At 52.2% G+C, this 21,498-nt stretch overlaps 1 protein-coding gene across 1 annotated transcript in view; it reads left to right on the top strand.

Moving 5' to 3' along the window:
- The window catches only part of TMEM132D (transmembrane protein 132D), a 544,075-nt gene that overhangs the window by 301,067 nt on the left and 221,510 nt on the right, over nucleotides 1–21,498 (top strand). The gene's annotated exons all lie outside the window — the stretch shown is intronic.

Genomic DNA, 21,498 nt, shown 5'->3' with positions numbered 1-21,498 from the left:
CCCTGAAGGGAGCCTTTGGTCTTGGGTAAAAGTATCTTGACCTTTGTCTTTTCCTTCTTCATCCAGCTATTTTCCTCGACACCTCTACTCTTTATAGCTCATGTTGACTGGACCCCCGCCACCCTCAGCCCTTCTCAGCAGAGTGGCATTAAAACTTCCAGCTGTACTTCATTCAGACGCACACTGGTGAGCCCGGCAGCCAGAGAGCCTGCACCCCATCAGGGCTCCCCTCCGTTCTCACGTGGCCAGCCCACGGCGCCTTCTCTCACTGACACCTCCACATATGCTGTGCTAGGCAGCCGGGCATTTGCTTCTCAACCAGACCTCACTCTCTTGTGCTCGGCTGCCGGGTTTGCCTTTATAGCCACTGTCACCCGAAGGGGGGGTGCTCAGCAGCACCCCAGGGGGAAATAAGGTCCTTCTAGTCACCATTAGCCTTTTTCTGTGTGGATCCCCCAGTGTGTCTCTCCTTTCTGTGAGGCCGAGTCACGTGGGGACTGATGGCACACGCACATGCAAACATGTGAGACATGTGTCATTCATAACCGTCTTCACAAACCCATCGCTGGCCGTCTCTAGACGCTTGCCAGCAATCTCTGCGGACACCTCTTCACCAAGAGCTGTCATTTCCCCAGTGCTATTGACATGCCGAACACCATTTTGACGGCTCTCTACACGTGAAGGAATTTCATCTCACTGCAGCCATGATACAGGTGCTAATTATTATGCCCTTTAACAGACGAGGAAATGGAGTCCCATGGAAGAGGTTCTGCAGTCACAGGGCTGGTGTGTGCGGGAAATAGGAGAGCTGCTGTTCAGACCCACATGGGTCCTCATGCAGAGATATGTTCTCAGTAGGTGTCAAGAAATGTACCTGTTTGTGAGAAAATTTGCTGGAGAAATTGAGGAAAAGTATTGCAACTCTCATGCAAGTGTGAAAGGTTGACCGTCCACATAGAGCATCTGTGGATGTCAAGGGGAAAGCAAGAGTGGGGAGCGGCACTGGGAGGGGCTCTGAGGGATGAGGTGGTTGTGTGAGAAACAGCGTGTGAGAGTGAAGCCCTTTCGAGCCAGCCGGTCGGTCTTGCTTGTAGCTGCGGCCACGTTGGCATGTCTGCTGGTGGCCCTGGCTTTCACCAGCAGTGAGTCAGTATTGCTCATAAACTACATATTTCCATCTGAAATGGAAATCACTGTGTTTCTGGTCTGTCTCACCTACTATCATGGAAGCTTCGCGAAACAAAGACTCTGGTCTGTCCTGTCTGCCTGCGTCACATCAGCACCTAGAACAGCTCCCGGTCAGTCCCCGCAGCTCAGTCAACATCTGATGGGTCAGTGGCGGAATTCGCATGACCACCTGTTTAGGGTGTGCGTGGAAAACATTGAAAATGAGCAAAGAGTGTTCTAACCCTGGTCATTGAACAAAACGAATGGTTCCTTGGTTTTTGCTGCAGAAAGAAGCCTCTTATGAAAGCCAATAGGACGGCCAGCCTGCAGCCCATCCTCACTTGTGGGTGCTTCCCTGAGCTGCCCCAGCACATTCACAAAGCAGAGAGTCCCCCCATCCTGTCCCCCATGAGCCAATGTGAAGGGAAAGTCACTAGAGATCTTCAAGGAGCACGGAAGGAGGTGTTTCTGGAGCCATTACGACCTGCTGAGCACAGAGCCTGATGTGCTAATTCTGGAAGTGTGTGATGTTCCAAACCTAAGACAGCAAAAGCTAGCTGTAGGCTTTTTCTTGGTGTTTGAGAAAAATGTCTTTCCCTTTCCTGTCAAGCAGACAGTGTGGAGGCCACGATTGCTGAGCTCTTGTCCGGCTCCACCATCCACGTCCATGACTGTGGGTTTTATCTACCATCCCCCGAGCTGGGTATCACCTCCCTCCGCTCACGGCTAATGATGCTCCAACGTTGATGGCTGATCTGCGTGTGTTCACTTCCAGCCTTCACGTGGCATGCGCTGAATATTGGGACGACAGCCCCTGCAAGGTTCTCTGAACCCCGTGGTGTAGCCCATCGCCCCTTCTCTGGAAGAACCACTGGCTGGAAGGGTGTGAGTTCAGATCCCCTCAGGACCAAGTTTCACTAGTTCTCCCAGACCCCCTTTCTCTCTCTGTGTGTGATGCCCGGAGTCTCACGGGGTAATTGTCCTTATCAGATGCATCTGATTAAACCATTTCAGGAGGTCTTTTAGTACAAAAGGCTGAAAATTGTGACAAATTTGGCCTGTGTCTCATGATATCATTATTGATGGACTCCAACCCTATTTAAAGAAAAGAAAAACTGAACTTGTACCCACTCTGATTTGGTGAATACTAGCTTGTAAAAGACCAACGTCATTATTTTATTTGTTCTCTCTCTCTCTCTCTTTTTATAAAATATCCTTTCTAGTGGAGAGGGAGGATTCATACTGAGAGATTAGCCAGCCCAGCTGAGCTTCTGCCCCATTTATTGCTACAGCTGGGGGCTCAGCGGGAAACCCAAGAGGCAGTTGGTTGGGGCACGGATGCAGATTCAGTGCAGAGAATATTTGCAGAGGTGTGGATAAGGCAAGGACCCCGTAAGGGACCAGCAGCAGCAAGCAGGAGGCTCTCACCTCCCGGGTCTGGAGGACAGAGTGGGAGGATGTCCTCAGAATACCAAAACTGCTGGAGCCCTGGAGGGAGGGGGCCCGGGGCCAGGAGCTTTCTGACGAATTAGAGAGGAAGCAGGGAATAAATACTTTTCCCTGTCTTCTGCCAATTGTCCCCAAACAACTGGTCACCAAGGGATCCAGGGAGATGTAGCCCAACGCGGTCCCAGAGCAGAGCAAAAGGTGAGGGGTTGGATCTGGGGTGGCAGATGGGTGGGTGGGCGGCAGAGAAACCCCCGTTCTGTGGGGTCATTTATCCCTGAAGGGAACAGATGAAGATGACTCAGTTGTCTAGGGTTAAAACGGAGTGTTTGGTGCTCCTGTCACTTAATTTTTCAGGGCTGAGCTCAAATTCTTGATTTCATGCACAGTGAACTGATTGTATCGTGTCTGTAATGGGAGAGCCCCCTGGATGGACGGCTCCAGCTACCCCCCGAAGACTGGCAGGCACCGGGTAGTCAGTGGTGGGGGAGAAGGGGAGAGGGTGGGGCTGGCTTCAGAGCCAGAGTGCCCTGTGAGACAGGCTTAGCAGGTGTGTGGGAGTCCGGAACTGTCCCCAGCCACGGGGGCACCACGGTCATGGTAGTGACACCGGTAACAACGTCAGTGACATCAAATAGCCCCTAGCATTTACTGAGTGTGCTCTCTGTAGCTGGCTCCATACTAACAATTTCTTATAAATTCTTATATTTACTCCTCATGACGTCCTAGAAAGGACCACTGAAATTATCTCCAGTTGAGAAATGAGGAAACATTAGCAGGTATGATCATATATGCTACAGGGTTATTAAGTGGCAAAATCATGATCTGAAACAAGCTCTGTTTGACTCTGAAGGGTTTGCTCCTAACAGTTCCAGTGCCCTTTCTGCCCCTCTAATGAGCATGTGGTCCCCGTGTATTCGATCTGGCAAACATCTCCCAGTCTCCCCGCACAACTGTCTCCAGCCCGGGTTATTGCAGTGCCTCAGTGCCTTTGAGACCACCCCCCCCCCCGCCTCCATCGCGCCCACTCCTGAGGCCATTCTGCACGTGAAGAGTGGGTTCTCCTTCCTGAAAACACGGTGTGTCCCCCTGAATTTAACATCTGCGGCTCCTCGGAGGACCCAGTTCAGTCCTTTCCATAACAGGCGGGGTCTTTTATGGCACGGTACAAACCCATCTTGCCGGCAGCTTCTCCTGACGCACCCCCACCCCTCCCAGAACATGTGATGTTTTCTCAGACCCCCGTGCCTTTGCACGTGCGCTAACTTCTTCCCTCAGCTCCCTTCCTCCTTTTCCTTCCTGAGTCAGAAGTCAACATGCAATGCCTGAGGCTCTCCGGAGCCCTCCGCTGGCTCCTTCCTCCAAGGCTTTGTCTGCTTTTCCACGTGGCTGCTACTATTTACGTTTTGTCATCAAGATGTATTGTGATCACATTGTAGAGGTCAGCTTCCGGCTCGAATCTGTCCTCTTCAAAATAGTAATTCAGTGATTTCGCATATATTGTCTCCTTAAAAAACGCCCTGAGACGATCGCTATGGTTCTCCTCAGTCAAAGCTGAGCAAGTGGAGACTCAGAAAGACTGAGCCCTCTGCCCCAGGACGCACAGCGTGTCAGTGATGGAGCGTGGCTCGCGCATCTGCTCTGTGTGTGGGTCACATCCTCGTGAATTATATGGACGTCTTTGAATACCCTACACGTCTAGCATGTTAGAACTGAAGACCCAAGTACCTGTTTATGGGCTAAACGCAGCCTCCCCTTCTGGAATCAGCAGCCAGAGCTTAGACACTTGACCGTATTAATTGTTGAAGCCTGTGAGCCCTTGGTCACACGTATCTCCGTCTGTCTGCTTCAGGCATATCGCGTGTGGTTCCATGAGACCGAGCTGGCTGATGAGTGCTCACTGACTTTCGGGCTCTTCTCAAAGTCTCTCAGAAAGGTCAGCTGTTAATTAGCTGGATTCTTCTACTTGAATTTGGCTGTCATCTGTTAGAGATGGGAGGTCACAACCAGTCTATATGCCCATGGAGTTCACCGAGGAAAGCAAACATGCCCACAGACTGGCTGCTCTCTTGGATCATTAGGACAATTAGAGAGGAGACCTCAGAACTGGGTGTTGGAAACTAGAGAGGCGAGAGGCAGGAAGTGGACCCTCTTGCGGGAGAATCAGCTCTTTGTAGAGCGTGTCGTCCTCGGTTAACTCAGCTACTGAAGATGTGACTTCTGGGGAGAGCGCTCTCAGCATCTCTAAAGGCAAATGCGCTGCTTCCTAACCTTGACTTACACACCAGCTGAAGGACTGCTGGGTTTGGCAAGTCGGCGAGATTTTTCACTCGCCAGTGAAGTACCAATGTGTCTAGAGCACCTCAACTCCCCATCCCAGAGCTCCTCTGCCCCCCAGCTGGACGCAAATGGGACACATCTTGAAGTCAGGTGCCCATGATGAGGCTCTCATGAGAACCCGCCTTGAATGCTTCCCACGTGTTTATTGCTCCTGCTGGCTTTGGCTCCCGCACCTGTCACCTGCACCACGTCCCGTGAGCCCATTGACATGGAGAACGTGAGATACTGAGGGGAGTGCCTTCCCTAAAGCCCTAAATCTGAAATCTAACAGTTTAAGAATAGTTGACTATTTTTGGTCGATAATAGTAGTAATGCTCAAAACTGCCATTCTGTTAAGTGCACGATATTCACGCACTGGCTCAACACCATCAGGAACACAGCTCAAAGACCCGGAACGTGACCTCAAGGATGTGTTCTGGCCTGAAGCACAATTAAACTCTGCGGAGACTCATGACACGACGTATAGCTTGAGCGGTGGTAGAGAGTGACCGTTGGATTGGTGCTTGCTATCTACTTCAGTGAAAGAACTTCAGCAATCCCTCCCTGACTAACTACCGGGTCAGGTGGTTAAGGAGTCACTGAAAGGACGGCGCCTCCGGGGGGTGATGAGAGCAAGGTCAAACCAAAGACAGCATCCCATACGCAGTGGTGATGGGGATTGGATCAAGTGTGTGTATAGGACCCAAGCCAAGCCGACAAGGAACGGAGCTACTCAGTTCTGTTGGGCAGCAGTCAGAGGAGAGACATTTTCAGTCCTCTGGATTCGATGTACGGAGCACAGAAGCCGGGACCCGCTGGGGCCTCTCCCACGTGGTGGATGCCCACGAGTGAATCACAGAGCAGAGAAGTCACAGCCAACTCAAGAGCCAGACCCTGCCGATTTAGTACAGTTTTATTTGCCATTTATACCCCCCAATAAAGCTGGAAAACGTACAGAAATAGCTGGAGGGAGCAGCTGAGTTGCAACCTGATTGGAACCCCTGGGTCCAGCCGCTGCTGGACTGTCCCCATTTGCATGTGGATAAATCCTTCTGAAAATTTTTCTGTTTGGCTTCAGCTAGTTCGAAGTTTCTATTATTTGCCACCAACTGAGATGAAAATGTGTTATTATTAGAGCCTTATCCAGTGGAAAGAAGCAGCTGTAACCCCTTCTCTGAATGCGGATTTAGAAGGGTGGGTGTCACGGGAGGGGGTCCAGGGGCAGGAGCACCACAAGCCAAAAGGAGAAGCAAAGACATGGACCTTGATGTAGTCAGCAGAGAGCTTTAGACCCACCCACAGTATCCCCACGCTTGCCCTAAGAGCTGGAATATGAGGATAATCCTAAAATGTTACAAAGGAATCTATATCTTGTATTCTGGTTAAACTGTTGCACAAGGTGGGGTGGGGGTGGTAAGTGAGAGTAAGAAAACAAAGTAGGCAAAAAATAGATTGAGTTTCTCTCTCCTTTTTAAAAAAATATGCAGAAGCCACGCATCCACCAAAGTTTCAGAAAGAAAAATTATCAACTCCCGAGTTTCTGGGATGTCTCCATTAAAACAATGTGAATGCCAACCTGAACACCCTTTTGTCTAACCTGTACGTCGTTGGGGAAACTCAGTGGCAGACTTGGGCTCCTGAGGGTTGTTGCTGAGCTGTAATGAGGATGGTTGTCCCCATGTGTGACCCTTGCAAGATTAAGTCGTCATCTACTAACAGCATGAGGAGGGAACGTGGCCAGGAGCCCCCCGTGAATGCCGGTGGTGAACGCAGCAGCCGCGCCTTCAAAGGGCGTCTGAGTGTTACGGATCGACAGGAAAGCAAGTTTGACGTGTTCGGTTCTCCGTCTACAAAACCGAGTCCGTTTATAGTTGTCTCCACAATTAATAGAGAGGTGTCCTTCTTCCCACGTGTGGTAAGCATTTTTTCCCCAGACAGGCACAATGGTGCACTGTCCCCTTTTTGGGCAAAATCCAATAAGTCTCCTCACTGCTCTGAAAAGTAGGCCAAATGAAGAGCACAGAGGTATCATCTGTCATGATTCCCACTTGGTGTCTCCAAGGAAATGAGGCGCCGGGGAGAAGTGGGCAGGGTTTGCGGATACCACCGCATCACTTGAGACTGACTTCTAGGATCCCGCACTCCACGTGGACTATGCATTCCCACCTCTGCATCGTGAAGGTGATCGCTGTTTTTCCACCTACAATCTGTGCCCTTCCTCCCCCCAAAGGCAGCAGTGGTCCCCGCTCCAGCGACCCTCCCGGTCTCTGCCCCTGGGAGTTGCCGTGTCACCCAGTTTCATCGTTCAGAACAGGTGGCGTTTTCTAGGTAGACCCTCTGGGAGAATATATTTAAGGGACATACTTCTTCAGTCTTGACCCTTTTCCCTCCTGCCTGGGGTCCTGTTGGCATCCCGACACTGCCATCCCTTTCTCTGGATTTCTTGTTCTACGGGAAAACTCTCCATGTGGGGACGTGCCCAAGGGACATGGTGACAAGCGTCTGCAGACAGGTGTCTGATTTTTGACGTCTTTCACGAATTCGCTCTAGCTCTGCTGCATTATTAGTGTTCTTTCTGGGGCTTCACATGTGTTAGTGTAATATTTTTGCTAGTTTATCAGCGTGCTAGTTCCCCTCTTTCTGAACATCTCATGGATTTCCATGATTTATTACCCTGTGACCGCCACTCAGACATCTGCGCAGCTCGTGCACGAGCTGGAACTAAAGCTCATTCTGCAGACGCCAGATATGCAGCAGAAAGTGTCTATAGGGAAACAAGGTCCCTGCAGGGGTGCAGCTCGGCGGTCATGCAGATCGGGGTTTTAGCGATGCCTCTCCGCCTTGATGGAATGCCCGTGCCTCAGAGTCCTCTCTTGCCGGCTGGGTAAACTCTAGCAGATTTTTCTGATGTATATTTATGAAGACCGTCCCCGCCTCTGTGCATTTAACTACCTTGACAACTTGGAGAAGATTCAGTCACTTTGTAGGAAGCCCGCGAAGGGAACGTTTACGGGACCACTGAGGATTTGGGGACTGTCTTATGAATTTCGGTGCACCAGGAAGCGAAGGACAGACATGCTTGCTGGCGCCCAGGAAGCCTTGATAAGAAGTCACGGCAGCTTCGTGGCAGCCCCGTGGCTGAAATGCCTGCCCGGATGCTGAGCGATTGCCGGGCGCGAAGCCGACCTGACTGCGGAGAAGCCAGTTACCTCGCGAGTCTCGGTTCGCGGCCGATGCTCCTCTCAGCACATTATTGATAACACTTTTTCAAAACATAGTCCTGCTTGTTTCACTTTTCAAATGCATTTCACTCCTACTTAAAATCGTACCTGGAATCTTGACTTACGTGAGGATTAGACGATGAAATCAAAGCGTCATCACAAGTCATTTAGCGTCAGATCATTCTCGAAAATCCCTTACCACGGACCAGAATATGCCCTTTAACCTCATCAAACACAGCAGTGTATCCTCCAGCGCCGAGCCGAGTCCGGTTTCGGTCTGGGGAGGTTGACTTTGTTTCCTTGGGGTCCCGGAAGAAGTCACGGAGGGCTGCCACAGAGGGTCACGATGGACGAAAATGACAAACGTTCCCGAGCGGGACTCACGCTCCATGTGCTGAGATTTTTCAGTCATGCAGCCATGATTCCCTTCCCACGCTGCCCCTGGGTGTCGACTGACGGGAGGAATGGGCAGCCTCGTTGTCAGTACCCTTCGCCTCTGCATCTCGTAGTGAACACCTGCATGCTGAGATTCCACGGTGCATGCCTTGGTGTCCGGCACCAGGCCAGGGTGGGGCCTGTGGAAAACTGGCAGGAAGACCCAGCTACCAGCCCCGGGGGAGGCTTCCCACCAGGTGGAGGATGGCAAAGATCCTAAAAATGCCAGCCACCAGACGTGGGCACCCACAGACCTCGGACAATGCATCTCCTTTAGGTTTGGGGTGTCCAAGGGGGTTCAACACGCACGGCCTGGGTGGGCACCATGCTTTCCTCACAGAAAGAAGTGATACATTGTGTGTAGTGTTTGTCGTGGGTCCCTGCCAGTGGCCAGCGTGGGGCAGGGGACGTCAGGCTCCTCTCTTGTGGAAACAGGCAAAGACCCTGTTTCCTTCCTGCAGGGGCAACTGTACGGGGCGGGGAGCTGCCAGGCACCATATGACCACGTGCTCCGCCAGACCAGAAGTTCACTGAGTGCCCAGAACAGGGGAACAGGTTCTCCTAACATGGAAGAAGAATCTAACCAGGTGACACTCGGTACTTGGCCTCCATATAAGGAATGTTCCAGGCTCAGGGTGCTGACTGGGGCCGCAGGTCCCATGGTGCTCCCTTCCCCAAGAGACTCTGAAGATGTGAAGACGTGTTACCCCTTGAGCCTTCTCTCGAGCCTCAAAAACCCCGAAGGCTGTGGGACTGACCTGGCGGTCTTCCCAAACTCAGCGTGGTTGTTAGCGATTGAACTGGTCCTTACTTCTCCCATCATGGAATGCTGGGTGGTGTTAAGCATCTTAGTTGAGTTTTAAAATTATCACCACTTAATTGGTGAGGGTCAGAGATTGGCGAGTGACTGACCCGGGGTTTGAACCTTGATCTGCCAGCACCTGTGGCCATGCCCCTCCCCACACCCCATTCACCTTGTGCACAATAGATAACCAGCAGGGAGTCGGGGAGCGAGGCCTGTCCTCCCAGCGTCTTCGCGGCTGTCGTACGGACTACCAGCGGCCACGTGGAATCTGGACGTGCTCTCTGCCTTTTAGTAGACTCAGAACACGTACTGTGTTTTACTTTCGGTCGTTTAAAATTACTTGATTTGTGATACGTTGCTGGCGTTGTGTCGGATAGTGTATCATAGTCTGTTCGGGGTGCTGTCCCCAAATACAGCCTGGGGGGCTTGCAGACAACAGACAGTCATCCCTCACTGTCTGGAGGCTGGAAGCCCCAGGTTAGATCGCCGGCTCGGTCGGGTCATGGTGAGAACCGTCTCCAGGTTGTAGACAGATGGCCGTCCTCTCCCTGCGTCCTCCCGAGGTGGAAGGGGTGAGGGGCTCTCTGGGGTCTCCTTTGCGAGGGCACCAGTCCCATCCTGGAGGCGCCACCCTCCTGACCTAACTGCCTCCCAAAGTCTCCCCCTCGTCCTCCCATCACTTTCGGGATTAGGATCTCAGTATAGGACTTGATCTCAGAGGGGGCACCAGCAGTCTATAGCAGTAAGGACAGCGTAGGAACTCAGAGCATACTTCAAAAGCCTCTAGCCCTTCAGGACTCGATGAAGCAGATTCGGCAGAGCACAGACACCTGTTGAAATCTGGGGGCAGGATACGCACACCTTCCTTATATCGTTCCCTCTGCTTTTCCTAGAGGCTTGAAGTGCTGCATAGTAATTTTTTTAAAGTGTACGCTCCCCCAGACACGGCTATGCCTTCCGAAGAACTTGTCTGACCAGAATAAAGCGTCCTTTCCGCATCGGTGAAACACACAGAATGAACACTAACAAGTGAGAATATGAACCCATCAAGTGCACGTCTGCCATGGCGTTCGGCACACTGCCTCCATTCATTCCTACTTCTGCGTAAGTTCACCACGCGCCTGCAACGTGCCCGGCATCGCACTTCCAGCTACACACACTGCCTGTCATTTTATGCCTGTGCTGAAGGGACAGATAAATAAGACCCTCTTGTCTTCCGGGAGCTCAGGGTTTGCTGGAGGCCAAGAGATACCTTACACGTTATTACCACTGCGATGAGACGCCCAGATGGACAGAGGGCTTGGGCCAGCTGCACACGGCTCAGTGGCAGAGGCAACATGGGGCTGGGGTGTCCTGACCCTAAGCGGTGCCCACGTCATCATGTCTTATTGCCTTGCTAGGAAAGCCTGAGGTACTGCAGGGCTCCCCAGAAGGGAGTGCAGGGATCCACACAGCACTCGGCCGAGCTGCAGAGAGCAATGAATCACGCAGTAGAAAGTTCATCTCGTTTTCATTCTTACCCGACCGTTCGGGTTACCTCCCACAGAGAGGGCCTGTTTGATAGTAGGGTGCCTTTAAATCCTAATATTTGCTTGCCTCATTTTTCAAATTAAAGTACAAGTCGGAGGTAAAGGCTTTGGCAGGCAGCAGTATCTAGTTAGAATTAATGACGTTGCTTTCTTTTCTTGGTTATGTTTATGGCTGCCTTCTACTTATGGCAAATGACACCAGCTTTCACTTAACAGTAGTGCAATAAAACTTCCTTTCAAAATGAATGCATTTAAGGAAAGAAAGCAAGTCAATTTAATAAAAATACTCAGTTTGGATAATAGTGCTGGTTACATGCAGAACGGAGCAAACATCCGATTCCAGAATGACTGAAGTAGAAAAGCCATGAGCCAGACTATTTACTGAGATAAAAATTACTCTTTAGAGAAAAGATAGATTAGAGAAAGTGCAGAGTTTAGAACAGTCGTGGGGAGGGCATGCTGAGCGTGTGAGGGGGCAGTCGCTTCTCTCCCTGTGTCGGGGCGGACCAGACAAGAGCAAGGGGACGGGTTGCTGGTTTGTGTTCGCGTGGGGCAAGCTGAGCACGTGGGAGCGGTGGGTTTTCATCATGCAGATTAGCCTAGTTTGGATTTGAGATGACAGTTAAATGATGCTGTGTGGGGTCTTCTCAGAGCCGTGACCATGTGCTAATAGCGTCCTCCATACCGGAGGCATTACTGTCCTGAGGGCGGTGCGTGCCAGCCAGGTCTCACCGCCAGGCCAGTAGATGAACACTTGGCACCGTACCTGTTTCAAATAAAGAAATCGCCACCGCAGCATTCTCCAGAAGAAGACATGGTGGGAAACCAAAGCCTGAAATATATTGTTGACCCGACTTTTAATCCATTTGACCCGGCACCTGCCCTCAGCACAGTGTGGGGAACAGTGACACCGTGCACGTGCTGGGTGCTCATCGCTGCTCGCAAGGCAGGCGGGGCTGAGCCCCCCAAGAGTGGCGATCTGAGAGACGTTCGCACGTGTGGAACGGACATGAAGCGTCAGTTAGTAACTCCGGGGTCGTCTGTGCATTGATTGTTGTATCCACATCAGGGCAGCGATCCTGTCCCTGTCGCTCACTGCAGCGCCTCCCACATCTGCTGGGACAAGATGTTCTCCATAAGTACCTCTGGAGGAACAGGCAAGTCATTTCTGCGTGGGAATGAGCAGGCAGCTGAGTGCATGGATCCCGAGCCCCTGGGAGTCAGGATGGGCGAGGCTTGAGCAGCCATGTTTCAGCCTCGGGTCTGAGCGCTGGGAGGACCGACCGAGCCACACCATACCCTACCCCAGCTCCCCGCCTTCTCTGCGTCCTCCAGGACTCGTTGCACCAGTGGAGGGTGTCTTGGTGCAGCACCCACGTCTCCTCATCTTGTGCTGAGTGTCTCCCCCACCAGCTGCTAGGAGGGTGTCAGCCGATACCTATGGACCGGTGCCCCTTTCCGGACCTGCCCTGAGTGGCATCCAAGATCATGCCCCTTTCGTGGGGGCAGCCCATGTCCAGTGACGGGAGGACGCAGCTGTATAAGGGCTCAGGTGTTGGTCTCAATTTGGAGTAACCCTAAAGACCACCCAGCTCCATACCTCCCTGGGTGTGGGACCCCCAGGACTGCATCACAGTTTTGGTTGTTCCCCCTGCCCCCTCCTGCTTCCTTCCTTCCCCCACAGATGTCTTCCCGATAACACAACTCAACCAAGTTCCATCTCAGAGTGCACTTGGCAGGAAACCTGACTTGCACCACGTAAGAATAACCATGCCTTGTGCAGGCTATCCTGCGAGTTTTTCTGTGAATGAATTATTTGGCTGAACTCCACTACCCAGGTTGCAGGGGACAGAAACACTACCCATGCTGGCTTAAGCCTGAAAGGCAACTGTTTGACTCATAAACTTAAAAATGCAGGGGAGAGCTTCAGGCACAGTGGGATCCAGGAGTTCATATGTGCCACCTGCCATCCCTTTCCCTCTGGGCTAGTTTTGGTCTTAGGCACACACTCCAGGCAGCGGAAGCATGGCTTCCAGAATAGCTTAGACTCTGGTACTTTGGATTCTGAAAGAAAGGACATCTTTCCTGTGTCCATTCAAAAAAAATAAATTCTGGGATTTTGATCATTGCTGTCATTTGAGTCACACGGTCAAACCAAAAGCAATCCTGGTGCACAGAGTGTGAAATATGCTTTTTGACCAGACCTGTTTCCTATGCTCCTTTCTGCATCTGGGGTGGGGAGGCATAGGCAGGGTCTGGCCCGCGTGGAGGGCTGGGCAGGTGTGGCTGTCCAGCAGGGTAGAGGGAGTAAGAAAGGGGAAACGGAGGTATGAGCCACGTCTGGAACAGGGAGAAAGTGAGGAAAGGAGGGAGGACCAGTGTTGAGACGGAGAGGGAGGGAGGCGAGGGAAGAGGGTGTCAAGGACAGTCAGAGTGAGTCCGTGGGATGAGTCATTGCTCACCCAGCTTGGCTTTTATCTTCTCATATTTATCGTCAGATCAGAGAGCATATAAAGCAGTTTTTGATGATATCAGAATGGGCTTAACGGTTCAAATACTAGAGCTCTGCAGTGTCCACGGATCTGCTGCAGGGGAGGCCGGTAACCTTGAGCATCCCACTGCTGAAATGCACACATATCTTAGGTGGGGTTCCCCAGGAAGCAGGCCCCAGCATGCAGATCTGTATGTGCAGGAAGTCTGGGGGACATGCCCCTGCAAAATGCTTGGGCAGGAAGCAGGTTTGGGCATATCTGATGTGGTTTCAACAAAGTCTCAGACCATCCTGAGAGTAGTGGGGAGAAGCCACCCTGACTAGTCATTACATGGAGCCTTCTGCCCGGGAGGGAGCGTCACCTGGGGTAGGTGACTCTCTGCACCTGGGGCATTGCCTGGAGCTGGTCTGCCCCTGGTGCTCCAGACAGCTGGGGGATGGGGGCTGGGCAGCACCCCCAGCATCCCCGAGAGTCTCTGCACATAGCAGGAAGAATAAAGGGAATGGATGGGAAGGCCTTTGGGTCACAAATGCAATGCACTTGCCTCTTCCCTGTGCCAGTCTGGACTGCGTTCAAGGAAGGAAAGCCTCCAGTCTTAGCCAAGTGCAGCTGGTAGGAAACTGGGTGCAGATGCTGCCATGGTCAGCCAGCAAACATGTGTTCCGTGCTCTGCGTGCTTTGCGCCTTGCCTTTCCCAGCATCCCATTCTGTATCTGCGTGGACTGCTCCAGAGGCACCATGGCAGGTTCAAGGGGCATGAGGTGGAGGCTCAGAGGACGTTCTGGGTCCCAGCTTGGGTCTGTCAGTGTGGGGAGCTGTTCAGTGACTTGCCTGAGGTTGACAGCTGGGAAAGAGAAGTGTCTTGGGACTCTTACACTCAGGGTCCCAACAATGACTGCACCAAGTGTCTGGGCCGTTGTGGAGCTGGGCATTTCTGGCATGCTGCTCACAGACCCCGTCTCCATGCCTCCCTGCTCTGCTCCGAATCACAAATGTTGATGGCTGCAAATTCCACATTTTGGGCTCCTTTGCCCACTGGGTGCTGGTCACAGTGCGGCTAGGGGAGGACACGTTCAGGACGTTTGAGAGCGGGGAAGGAGAGCCCAGCTCCTCTCTGCGGCTCCGTCTCCCACCGGACCGCCCTTGCCGTGATCCCGGCTCCTGTCCGGTGGCTCCAGTTTCTGGCTCTGATCAGACCACCTCCCCTGGCCGGCTCCATTCCTGGAGACCCGAGCTGTTCCCCACCATCCCCAAACCCATGCACCCTCGTCCCTTCTCCTCTGCTGTTTATTTTTTCCCGTTCTTCTTGCAGTTTTTACTGAAATGTGCTGCATATACAGATAAATTCACATACTTTTAGGCAAGTGAGCGAATATCAGCATCTTTTAAACTAGTCCCCTGGATTACATTCAGTCTCTGAAACTCCAGACAGAGACTGTTTCCCTGGCTGGACTTGGAGCCCATAAAATCACGGATCCAGGCAAATAAGATTTCAGAGAGCTGGTAAATATACCAGTGATGCATGCAAATCCCGATCTAGACCCTCGTGTGGGCAAATCGTGGCTTTGCTGTCTGTGGTCGATCCTACTGTGTGTTTCAGACTTGCACTCCGTCGGATGAAAGCCTTCAGTCTCAGTCATCGGATGGTCTTTCAGTACATGTCACCCACCCATCCAGACATCCTGTCTCAGTGCGGAATTGGTCCTGAGTTTTGAGTGTCTTGCAGTTGCCAGGGGTTGGAGAAGAAGCTGAAGGGGCATCTGGCCGTAACATCACTGATGCTGATGCCCGCGGGGGTGTCTTGGGTCTGCCCGGCCTTTGGCTGAGGGTCTGTACAGTTGTCTCCTAGGTCATGATGCAGGTGCGACTTGCATGGGGATCTGCCTTGCCCGCTCCATGCTTCTGGGGACTCGGGAAGTTTCCTCGGCTCCCATATCAGCCTGGAGAAGCTCCCCGTTGTCCCCGTCCTCCTTGACACCGTCACACCACATAGTCACTTCCTGTCTGGCTTCTGCTTCTTTGTAAGAAACGAGCCACAGTCTCTTGGCTCTTCACCTTCCAGCTCTCCTCCTCGGTGGCGGCATCCCTTCCCTGAGACCTGGCGGCAGAGTCCTGGCCCTCAGTCTCTGCTCCTTCCTTGCTTCCCTTTCAGACACCCACCTTGCTCTGGCTTAACTGGCATTTCCGTCTCCGGAACAGGACGCTTCACTCTTGCATTATTATGGATACTCCAAAATCTCTTACTTCCTCTGCACATGAGTCCTCTCTGTCTCCTGTGGTAGCTACATTTTGCTTAAATCCACTTTGGTCACAAATGACCCCAAAGTCTCGGGGGCTTCTAACACAGGAAGTTTGCTGGCGGCTCTCACTGCGTGTGCGTAGCTCTGTGTCCCCTCCTTTTCATTCTGGTACAAGACCAGAAGAGCTGCCACTCTCCAGGACGTGTTTTCTTGGAGAAGAGGGAGAAGAAAGATCTTGAAACCACATAATTCCTTAAAGCACCTTCTCATTTCATGGGTTAAAGAAAGTCACACGTCCAAGCCTGATGTCCTAGGTGGGAAACCGTCAGCTTTACAAGGGGAGGACCAGCATGTAGTGGGATCAGTAGAATAACCTGCCCTTTGCAGCATTTCAGTGCCTGGGAAGCACTGCGCGTCTGTTGTTGCTCTGAACCTTAACGATAGAGTAGACTGGCTTATGCTTGAATGGGGGGACAGGTGGGTTGAGACAAAAGAATGCATAAGGTTGGGGTGGGGGGGGCTAAGCCAGTGTTTAAAAATATGGTTTCACCATAAATGCAAACAGAATATTAACCATCCGGTGTTTGGACTGACCTTATTCTTGTTGATAGGGACGTTAGCCCAGATAGAAGCTTTCTTACCGCCTCTCAAGCCCCCAAAGAAAAGATCTTTTGCCAAAGGTAAACCTGATTAACTCTGTGCATTTTCAGTTTGGGGTATTTATACTAATTTCCCTTATTCAGTAATTCCCAAAGTCCCACATCCCGCTTCAGCGCCTTGCTGCCTGACTTCCTGCGGCGTGGTTAGTGGGAGGGAAGTCCTGGGAGGGAGTTGTGAATCCTGAAGCGATTGGTCTATTTTTAAACCTGCACCAGGCATGAAACCCGGGGATTTGGAATAGGAAAGAGCGGCCAGAAGCAACTGCAAAAGCAATTGCGTTGAGGATGTCAGTGGAAGGCTTTCCAGGCGGTTCCATATGGCATTCTATACGTAGCACTGATGAGTAACGGGTTCCGAGAACCCATCGCATGCCTTGAAATTGTCTGCGTTGCCCAGCCCCTTCCATTAAAATTTATTTCTGTTCAACACCTAATTGACTGGTACTAAAAGGACATTCTTAAAATTATCAGGTTCTAGCATATACAGTAAAAGTGCAAGAGTCTTGAGTGCACATCGCGACGAAATGTCACATATGCGTGGAGGCCCGGCCCCCGCCTTCCAGGTCTGCCTGCAGAACATTTCCATCATCCCACGAGGTGCTCTCGTGCCTCCGTGCCAGCACCCGCCCCCCACCGAACAGGAGTTATCCTGACCTCTCTCGCCGAAAACAGGTGTGCCTTGGATCGGTGAAGTCATACAGGGTGTACTCCCTCGCACTTGTGTATCTTTGCCTCAAAATTCCATAGAGCCTGTACTTTATCCATGTTACCGCCTGGACCGGCGTTTTCTCTGTGTGGTGGTGGCTCGGTGAACCCCATGTGCATAGACCGCACGTTATTTATCCATTCTATGAGGGAGAGTTGGGTTGTTTCCAGGTGGGGACCATGATGCAAAACACTCCTCTGAACACACTGCACACGCGTTTTGGTGAACACGAGTGCTCGTTCCCCGAGGGTCTGTTCCCAGGGATGGAATTTCTGTGTTGTAACGTATACCCACATCCTGGCAGACGCTGTTCCGAGCGGCTGTACCCAGTTACAGTTCCCCGCACCTGCGGGGTCCGAGAGTTCCGGTTACTCCACATTCTCACCAACACTTGGAATTATCAGAAGGTCTTTTTAAAAATTAAGCTTGATCTTTTTGAAATGCACCTATGATCCCATTTCCCTTCTTTTAAAACTCTTTAAAAAGGGGATGAGGGAAAATTCATGAGCATTACTGAGGCTGAGTGTTCAGCCAGACACACAAGTGGGGTCTGCAGTGAGAAATTATTCAGTTGCAGAAAATGGAGCAAGTGATATTTCCTGTGCACCTGAGGTTATGACTCAAAGTCTAGAGCTGATAACCCAAGAACGCGAGAAGCGTCACTGGGGATATTTCGAAGGGAAAGCAAACTGGAACGGTACTCCTGGAATTCCTTCCAGAATACCCAAACAAGGAGCCTAGATGGCTGTGAGGATCTCATGTATCACAGGTATGAGCTCCCCGTAGAATGAAGCATTCTGCTTAGAAGAGGAGGTCTAGCAGCAGGAGAGCCACTCATACCTGGACTTCTCCCGCTGAGGAATGAGACAGGTAGTTTAGTGGGGTACAGGAGTTGTACAGGTGGTGGCTACGAACCTTAGCTCTAGGGGCGCCTGGGTGGCTCAGTTGGTGAGGCGTCCGACTCTTGGTTTCAGCTCAGGTCATGATCTCAGGGTGGTGAGATTGAGCCCTGCGTCGGGCTCTGTGCTCAACGCAGAGTCTGTTCAAGATTCTCCCTCTCCCTCCCCCTCTACATCTCCCCCCACCTCTCTCTCTCTCTCAAATAAATAAATAAATCTTAAAAAAAAACAGAAAAAAGAAGAAAAGGAACCTCAGCTCTGGAGCCAGATACCCTGAGACTAAATCCTGACTTGGCCACTTGCCGGCTGAATGCCCTTGGCCAAGTTTGTTGGTTTCTGTGTTTCCGTGTCCTTCTCTGTAAATGAGGACGGTCACTGTGCTTCCTCATGGGTCGTTGTAGAGAATCGGTGATTTGTTGTGTGTAAAACTCACAGCAGCGCCGACCGTGGAGGTTGGTGTCGGCCTCAGTGGGAGGTGCAGGAAGAGGAGAGGAGGAAGCCCTAAGATGAATTGAGCGTTATGCAGGCCAAATGGAGAAGAGAACATCTCCAGAGGCTAGTATGGGAGAAAGCAAGGAGGTAAGCAGCCAAAGTTAGGGTTGATTTGGGCATCACAGTCGCTCGCCCACAGTGGCCAGGAGGGCAGCGTGAGCCGGTGGAGCGGGCAGGTGGGGCCGGCAGGGAGGCGTGGTGTGCGTGGCTCCAGCAGTGGTGACCTCCCATGGGAGTGTGCTGGGGCCTCATCCCGGGAAGCTCCGCATTTTCTGCTTCTCAGAAACGGCATGTGCCCTGGGCTCCCAGCTCTGCGGCGTCGTGTTCCCCACGGTTCAGGGATGATTGACCCCGAGTCTGGTTTTCCTGCTCTGGGAGATGCTGTGTGCACCTGAGCCTTCACGTTCTGCTTGAGTCAATTCCTGTTGATTCCTTTTGTTTGCCCTAAAGATTCCGACCTATGCACTGCATTAAAAAACTTAAGTTCACATTGTAGTGGGCAGGAGCGACACCCATGCCTGCATGGGTAACGTGGCAGACAGTGTGCCGTGGGATAAAGCAAGGTAATGAAGTTACACCTGTGGCCGTGTGTGACTTCATCACCAGGCCGGGAGATGTCCTCACCGATGCTGCGACATCTGAGCAGAGACCCAAGCGAGCTGTGCATATGTGGGGGAAGACCAGTGAGCACAGAAGGGTGGCCTGGGCAAAGGCCCTGGGGTAGGGGTGTGGTTACTATATTGAGATAGAGCAAGGAGTCCAGTTGGGATGGAATAGAGGAGCCACAGGGAGTGAGCGAGAACCCGGACCAGACTGTATGGGGAGAATGTGAGCTCTGTCCAGAGTGAGATGGGAAATCAGTGGAGGTTTCTAGCAGAGGAGGGGACACGATGAGAGTCGCCTGGCTGCTGCATGAGCAATAAGATAGGGGCTCAAAGGCGGAGGTGGGATGACCAGTGAGTCTTACTGAAACAGTTCAGGAGGGGGTGTAGGTGTGGTGGACTGTGGTTGGAAGCAGATCTGTTTTGTGAAGCAGAGCTGGTGTGGGATCCAGTACCCAAAGGAGTCCCGTGTGCACTGTTTAGGAGAAGGCGAGAGACGCTGCAAGCAGCTGACTGCTCGGGCTCCCAGCCCAGACGTGACAGATGTGTCTTTGCCTTTAATCCCTGTGAGAGGTAAACAGGAGAGAGATGGGCTTTCTGGAAAATCTGAAGCCAAGAGGAAGAGCTATATGGGGAACACAGGGGGGCAATGTGTGGAACGGGAAAGTTCAGGCTTCGGCACAGTTGCTGGGGTTGTTGACTGAATCACTGGTCCTCCCTGCAACTCAGTGTCCTCTGCCAGGGGTCTCTGCTGACCACCCCTGGTACTTTGTCCCAGGCCAGGGTCCCTCCAGCAGGCATGCATCCTGACGCCCCACTAGAGATGACCCAGATAGTCAGGTTAATTTGACTTACAAGTGTGCCTCCCTCCTCCACCTCCTGAGCCATTGTGCCACCAACGTGCCCAGCACCAGGGAGTAAACACAAAAACGCCGTTCCTTTCTGAGAGTTTCTGTTGTTGGCAGCTGATGGGACACCGGTGACCAACAGTTACTGTGCATTTGCGTGTTGTTGGGGACTTTATGGGGATTGCTTTAGTCTTGCAGACAACCCTATGGAAAGCCTTTTGTCCCCATTCTACAGGCTTCAGGCTGAGGCTGCGTGGTTCGGGGGTGTTCCAGAGCTCAGCAGGGGCTGGATTTAAAGTCACATGGCGTGGGGCGCCTGGGTGGCACAGCGGTTAAGCGTCTGCCTTCAGCTCAGGGCGTGATCGCGGCGTTATGGGATCGAGCCCCACATCAGGCTCCTCTGCTATGAGCCTGCTTCTTCCTCTCCCACTCCCCCTGCTTGTGTTCCCTCTCTCGCTGGCTGTCTCTATCTCTGTCAAATAAATAAACAAAATCTTTAAAAAAAAAAAAAGTCACATGGCGTGGAGATGATAGGCTGCCTGGTCTGCACCTGAGCCATCGTTCTCTGTCACTGCAGAAATGGCAAAGCTGAACGTGATCCCACTGGACCCCCTTGCAGAGGAAGGACTGATCAGGGGTCCAGCAAACCTGGGACCCAGGGACGTCCTTCTGCTGGGACGGGTCCCTTGGGGCCAGCGTTGCTCTGGATGTAACAGTTGTGGCCTGCCTCCTGGGCATCAGACAGGCGTGCCCCAGGGGCCCTGGTGGGACCGGCTTCCTGACGCAGGGTCCTGGTGGCCGTCCTCGGTGGGCCGTCCCGGAGGCCAGTCCTGTCCTGGTTCTGCGGCACGGACAGCACTGTTGTCACATAATTCCATCACTCAACCTCCCTTCTGCACCAGCAACTTGGGGGTTTCTGTGAAGGCACTGCACCCCAGCGCACCGATGGATGGGCTTACTCTTCCTCCGGAGCCTTCAGGGCAGGACCACACAGCTGGCCGCCTCAGTGGTGTCACATCAGAGTGAGCTGTCCAGGGCAGCTGATGGCCGTGTCCACGCTTGGTCAGCTGCGGTCCACGAACTTCTGTTTCCGGTGGGGAATGTTCCAGCAATTCCTGAGGTCTTTCCCTTCCCCTGCCATTCAGTAGGGACAGGAATGCATTGTCCTCTGGGGCTTTCCCCAGAGTAAGTCCTAGGTGCTGAGAGGGGGCAGCGGGTCCCTTGAGAGAAAACATTCCCGCCCTGCATTACCTAAAATACACAATGCCTCCCGATGGCAAATACTGTTTCGTGCCCGCTTCCCCAAACATGTAACACGGAGCACACACCACGGCTACTATGTTTCTCTGCCAAGGAATCCTCGCTTTGGTCCTAGGGCTAAAAAGATACATACAAATCAGTTTCTGTTTGAATCTTCTTCATAAATAAGCAGTGGAATTGCTCATCGAACCATTAGCACATGTTAAGAAATCTCGAACGTGCATGACATGAACCACAACGCTGTAAACTAGAAAAATGCAAATTCGCAGGCTGCACCTCTCTTTGGTCCTTGGATTTCACGCTTGGGCCCTGCAGGACTTTCTGGTTTGCTTTTTTGTTTGTTTGTTTTTGAAAGGAAAGGGGTTTTTGAATGTTTTA

Source organism: Ursus arctos, unplaced genomic scaffold, assembly GCF_023065955.2.
Source record: "Ursus arctos isolate Adak ecotype North America unplaced genomic scaffold, UrsArc2.0 scaffold_34, whole genome shotgun sequence".
NCBI classification, from domain to species: domain Eukaryota; kingdom Metazoa; phylum Chordata; class Mammalia; order Carnivora; family Ursidae; genus Ursus; species Ursus arctos.
The sequence above is the reverse complement of the archived record's forward strand: the minus strand, read 5'-3'. Positions and strand labels throughout refer to the sequence as shown.